Source organism: Octodon degus, unplaced genomic scaffold (assembly GCF_000260255.1).
Source record: "Octodon degus isolate 3935 unplaced genomic scaffold, OctDeg1.0 scaffold00209, whole genome shotgun sequence".
In the NCBI taxonomy this organism is placed as follows: Eukaryota; Metazoa; Chordata; class Mammalia; order Rodentia; family Octodontidae; genus Octodon; species Octodon degus.
In genome coordinates, this window is record NW_004524785.1 from 910163 (window position 1) to 917065 (window position 6903).

A 6903-nucleotide genomic window follows, 5' to 3' on the forward strand; every position below is an offset into this window, starting at 1 on the left:
GGCATGTGGTGCTGGGGGATTGAACCGCGGTCCCTGATGCCTTGCCAAGCTTGTTCTAAGTAGGTGCTTTAGACCACTGAGCCATCTCTCCAGCCCTGAATGATCCCTTCTAAGTCATAATTTTCCCACTGAGTTGAGATGTTATCTCAAGCATGTATTAAGTACTCAGATACATCAGCGTTATTTCTGAATTCTTCATTGTGTTGTTTTTGCTCCTGTAGTGGACTTGGGTAATCTTCACACTTGTACAATATTAAGTTGATGGTGGCATATTCATACAGTTGCTCAATGTTAGGCAGACCAAGTCCCCTCCTATTTCCATTTTTTGCACTTCATACATTGTTATAAATAACAACAACCATTTATTTTGTCATATAAATTTTAAAATCATTATATCTATTTCAAAGATAATGTCTTTTCCCTAGGGAAGCTTTTTCTAACTGACATATAACTAAGTTTATACATTAATTTTGACAAATAGGGCCATTAACATTTAATCACATGACATTTTGTCAGTGAAATTGTTTCACTTCTGTTTTTATCATTTTCAGTTTAGTAGATCAGCTTTGAGTTCTATAGTTTTCCTATGTCTATTTACATTAGCTTGTTTATCAATTCAAACAGCTTTAAACTTAAATACCTTAGATTTTATAGTAATTAAATATGCTAATAAAATGCATCTGATTTTTTCTGTCTCAAGTTTTAAAATTTTAAAATGATGACTATAGTATCTTTTACAAAATCTCTGTGAAGAATAGATGAATTAGGGCTGGTGAGATAGCTCAGCAGGCTAAGAACCTGCTTTGGCAAGCTCAGGGGCCAGGGTTCGATCTCCAGTCCCACATGACTCCTCAGCCCCACCCCCAGACACACTGAGCCAGAGAATGAGTCAGAGCATGGTGGCACACACCTGCAATCCCAGCACTGGGGAGTCTGAAAACAGGAGGATCATTACGAGTCTGAACTGCATAGTGAGCCTCTGTACCAAATACATAAATGAAAAAACTAAAAGAAGAAGAATAGATGAATTAAAGTACCTGAAGCATTCTCAAAAGCTCTTGCTTCACTAATCCTTAATAAATGGCTGTACTATTGGTAATCATAAGCATTATTATTGTAGTTGCTTGTTTTGTTAAAATAACTGAGCAAGCTGCCACACATTTATGTCATTAGCTCTTTTACCTATTGGACAGACATAGAAATACTGCAAATTCTTTTTTAAAGCTAGTTTCTAATGTGAATTGCTTAAAAGAAAAAGGAAAGAGTTTTTTTGAAGTTGATCACACTTTAGTATCCATGTGATTTAGGGCACTTTAACTCTAAGCACGAAGCTCTGTTTTCTTTACACACAATGGGACTAATATCACCTCATAATTCTGGACCTTGTAAAGATTAAATAAGGTTATATATGCAGATTTCTAAGTAGCACGAATGGTAGTGATGTAGATGTAGGTATTCATATTAATATATCCTCTTCATTTACATCTTCCATCTTCTCAAGAAGACTTTATAGGTGTGGACTTCAAATAGTCAGCAGAAATGCAGTGTTGCCTTTCATAATAAGCATTTAACCATCAACATTAAACTTTATTTAAATTATTAAAAACAAACTTTTACATTTTGTTACCTAATCTTATCTCTCCCCATAATCCCTGCAAAAGGCAAATTAGAACTCATGCATTTCTAAGGCCCTGTGCTTAATAAATGGCTACTCACAGAACTGTACATATAGCTTTTGAATGATCATTTACAATGAAAAATATTCATTTAAAAATATATTGGTGACTAGAAGTGATAATGGTACCAAGTTCCTCAGTAATAGAATGATTCCAGGATTTAATAATTCATTTGACCACACAAATTCATGCATGCACATTTAGGAAGCATTATTACACAGTGTAGGTTAAAATTATATTCATACACGCAGATTATTCACTAACAAGATTATTCCCAAGATTATTCACTAACAAGAACAGAGACAACTCAAGATCGGAGTACCAGAGTTAGCATTTTTCAAAAAGGTAACTCTAAGCCAAGGTACGGAGAGGAGGATTGCAATCTCTAAATTATCCATCTCTGGGAACACATATGAACTAGAAACTAATTAGGTAAGCAATTTTAGTTAATTAAAATCAATAGTATCATCCTTTAATTAAACAATATTGATTGCACTGTACAGAGGGCAGCCTTTTGAAATTCTACGCTTTTATACACTAAGCCATAGCCATTCAAAAGTATGTCAAGGGGCAAAAGTATGTGAGGGTCTCTCCCCTTCCGATATACACTGACATACCAGATTTTACACTTATAGTCAGAAATGAAGAGATTTCAAAACACTGGTTACGTGCTGCTTGCTACTTTAGTGTGTCTGGTTATAATTTCATTTGAGCAGATATGGAAGCCAGAAGCCTTATATGTAAAGAATATAGCTGTCTGGTTAGTAAGAGCTTAATTTGTTGTAGTTATAATAGAAAAATATGGGGGGTAGAATTCAGTTATTTATTGCATAGTTATTACGGAAACTATAGACGGGAAATTAATTATTACATAACTCAAAATTTTTAACTCAGGGTTTTCCTTTTAATTACCATAAATTTTGTTGAAGATATTCTTTCCTGAATGTCTCCTGATATGTAAGTTTTGCAAAGACAAAAACAGTCCTTCTTGCTAACCATGGTTTATCCTTTTTTGAATGTACGCTTGGTACAAAATAGGCACACAAGAATCCAGTAAGTGCTGAGGCTTCTCTTCGAATGTATTTACTGATGTTCACGGGCAGGCATAGGACCCACAGACGAGGAAGCCTTCAGGTCCTGCCGCCCTTCCTAGGTGATGTCTGACTACATCAGCTGTATGCAGGTCGCTCCTGTCACTGAAGACCTACTGTGTCATCAAGTTCAGACTACAATTTGCTTCTTCTCATGCTCACTCTCAAGAGATACTCTCTTAAATGGAATCCCACAGTTGTATGATATACTTTTAAGTGTATTTCTTTTGGGTTTGCTGTCAGTGGATGTGGAGAATAAGCAGACATCAATCCTGTATCAATCTGAAGACCATTGACGCACGGCCATCTTAATGAAAACACAAAGTAAACGGTGTCTTGATATGTTCTATTTCTTTGGAAGTGAATAATAGATTATGAACACATAATCAGGACTAAACAAAGACTTACTTCTTGTCTTCAGTGGATAGAAGTCCAATATCTTTTACCATTTTCACCTAGGCTTCAGATTTCAATTGTTTTATAACAGTCTCCAGTAAGTAAATATCAATTGATAACAATTTGTTTTTGTCACTTTCCCACTACTAGAGCAAAACATATAGTATCCACAACTTTGACCTAAGAGAGGTGTATTTTGGCTTGCAGTGTCATTGCAGGGTGAGCTCATTTCCAGGAAACCCCCCCCCCAAAAAAAAAAAAATAAAAATAAAAAATAAAACAGAGTATGGAAAGGCTTTGGTAGAAAAAAGTTGTTCAACTCATTGAAATCTGGAGGTAGGTAGGGAAGGGAAGATCCAGGGAGAAAGACAAACCTTTCCAGAGTAGCCCTGGTGACCTGCCTCCTCCACCCACACCCGGCTTCCTAACCGTGTTTAGGTAGGACCTCATCCATGAACCAATCCAGCAATGAGTCAGCACTCCACAATTCTTCCAAAAACATGAGAATTTGGGAGACAAAATTCTAACCCAAAAAGTTATTGAAAGTCAGATTTAATGAAGCAACTGCAATGAAGAAAGCAATGTGGAATGGTAGAGTCATGCTTGGAATGCCTGTCATTCTGTACTGCTTGTAATGACAGACCAATTACGGCCATACTGTCTCTCAAGTAAAGTTTTGGTTTTTTTTTTTTTTTTTAAAAAAAAACAAAAGGTAATGAATGAAAACATGAGATGAAAAAAAGTCACAGGACTGTCCTACTTCAAGGCTGTATATTGTTAGATTTCTAAATTTCTGTGTAAAAATATGTAAATGCTTATTCTTTTTTTTAAATTTTTTTAAATCTTTTTAATCCTTTTTCTTCATATTCTGGAGGGACTCAAAGTTTAGCATATCAATACTTGATGGGAAATATCTATTCCATGTTATGTTAAGATGTTTGATATTCAGACAGATAGTGAGGTTAAGCTCAACTGCCTATGATACAGGGTAATAATAACATTAAACTTCTCTTCTGGAGAGTTAACAACTTAAGTTTGCAGACCAAAAATTAGAGAAAAAGAAAGGCTGCAAGGACAGTCAACATTTTGACCCTAGCCTTTCGAGGTCAGGAAGGACGCAGGACATAGGAGAACCTGTACTGTAACATCCTATAACTCAATTGTGTCCCAAATTTTCTGATCAAGGGGATTTTGGGACCACAGAGGAAAGTGATTGATGATGTATAGTGTGCCCAAGGAGAGTCACATGGAGAGAAAACATTCTCTCAATGTTTCACAGAGAGCCAACTGGTCAAGCAATGGCCGTGACTCATCCACCCATATGGCTGACACTTACAAAAGTTCTACAAACTGAGGTACATGGCTTCAGGTTAAATCCTGAGGGGATTTGACTGACCTTATCAGTTACAAAAGTTCCATTTCTTTTTCTTTTTCTTTTTTTAAGAGAACGATTTGTTATAATGAGCCAGAAATATAAGATTCCACTGAAATTCCAACTGACATATTATGGTTGAACTCAAATCTTTAAGGAAAAGCAAGTCAAATAAAGCCAGTAGAGAAGTCCAAATAAACATAAGGATAATGGATTTCAACACTGAGTAGCTCTAGAACCCTCTACCTTCAGCAGTTTGTCTGCCTTCACTTTCCTATTTCCTTTTCCTTCTACTGCATCTACCAAACCAACTGGTTTCTGCTTCTATGGTCTAGGCAGAAGCCAATTGAACCTCTTTGGACATGATACAAGGCCAAAGAAAGCTTTAAAATCTCAGTTAGGGGACAAAGTACACAACTCAAATCAGCACATGGGTTATCATCTCTCTGGTATCAATAAACTTGGTAGCAATTTTAAAGCAACTGAAGGTGCTACTTGTAACATGGCCCTGTAGCAAAAGTAGTGATCCTACATTGGTAACACAGCAGAATGCATTTTTCACCAGTATCTTCTCTTTTTTTAACCAGGAATCAAACTCAGAACCTCATGTTTGCAGACAGGCACCATGCCTTTCTGCTATTCCCCCTGGCCCTTCTGAAAGCATTTTTGAACTCCACATCTTCCTGACACTAAAAGCCAAGTAAAGAGGATGTACAACAGAATTCCAACTCAGAAACCAAGGCATTAAGCAGGAACACTGGCTCTTTTTGGGACCCTCTGGTTGGGGCAGAGAGACAAACACAAGGAACATTAGAATGTCAGAGGGTATGGTAGGCACGAGAAAGCAGAGGTAGGGTAAGTGTTCTGCACACAAGGCCAACACATTCATGTTCAAAGAGAAGTCTGGGTGAAAGGAATAAACAACAAAAGACATTCAACCAAATCAAAGGGAAAGGGCTTTTCACACAGCACAGTATCAAAAGTAAAAGGAACACACAAAATGCACAAACTGGTGGCAGGTAACTCCACAGCCTGTTACGATAGGTCCTTCTTCCATCAACCAGGTTTCTTCTCTGTCATCCCAAGGTTATTTACAGATGTGGCAACTTTAACAAGAGTCTCTCACAGATGGGCAGGCAGGCAGGCAGGCAGGCAGGCAGGCAGGTTTAATTCATTGGTTCAGGATCTGTCTGTGCCAGGTCGGCATTCAACTCAGCATCCGGATGTCCTTTAGTTTTTGACATGTAGGCATCCAACTGGTTGTCCAGCTGCTCCTTGGTCAACACAGGGCGAGTAAGGGCCCCTCTCCCCCGTCCATGTCCTCATCCACATCCTCCAAAGCCCCCTCTTCCCCAACCTATCATACCCCGAACTCTGCCACCGATTCCACCATGACCCATAGCTCCATGCCCTAGGCCTCCTCTCCCAGGACCTCCGTGACCTCGAACACCACCTCTTCTTAAGCCCATTTGGGGAGCTACGGCTAGTCCACCTCGAAGCAGGTTTTGACCTCGGAGCGACATCCCACCCCAAAGCAGGGTTCTGGTGGCGCGTCCCCCATGCAGTCCTCCTCTGGGCAAGCCTCTCTGGACTACGGACAGGCCTCATCCTCCAATTGCTCCTCTGGCCAGAGCCCCTGTGGGTCGGCCTAAGCGTGCCTGGATGTTACTCTTACCCTGGCGCTGCTTTAAACTCTTCTGCTTAAGTTTTAATGCTGCCGGGACAGAGGGTTTATTCTCCATCTGCTGAGCCAGTCTTCTGTTTCTGGCACTGGCTAGCTGCTGTTGTTGCTGCATCGAAGCCCGAATATTCACTGGCATCGGCTCTTTGTTCTTCAACATATTAGAAAAGCGCTCATTTAGAGACATCTTGGTGGTGCTTTTTAGCACAACTTTTGGCACTGACTGGGCAGCCATCTGCAAATCCCGAGGATCGAAGGAAACGGATGCCAGTGTTCCTCCCGGGGCTGCCACCACGGCTGCGGCAGGCAGGCCGGGGACAAGCCGAACCCCAGTGGACGATGGAGGGGCTCGGGCTGACGAGGTGGGCGTAATTGGTAGATGGCGAGGTTCGCTCTTCAGGGGTCGGCTCCCTACTCGCTGGACGATCCACCTGCTCTTCCGGCTTGCCTTTTCTGGCTTTTCATCCGTAACAGCACAGTTTGGAGGCAAACACCCGCTGGACGGTTAAAACAAAATGGTCATCACACCCAATGCGGAATGGGACCCAAAAGTTACATTTCTTGTTATATAGTTCTTGCTCTTTCTTGGTCTTACCCATCCAGCAGAAAAGTATGAAAATGAAGTATAAAAAGTAAAGCTATATTAATATGCTGAGCTGTAAAAGGCTCAAGTCAACAACTTCAAAC

General features: G+C 39.9%; 1 pseudogene; it reads right to left on the reverse strand.

The window, feature by feature from the left end:
- Positions 1-5701: 5701 nt before the first annotated feature.
- On the reverse strand, positions 5702-6451 carry LOC101563764 (annotated as a pseudogene).
- Positions 6452-6903: the final 452 nt, after the last annotated feature.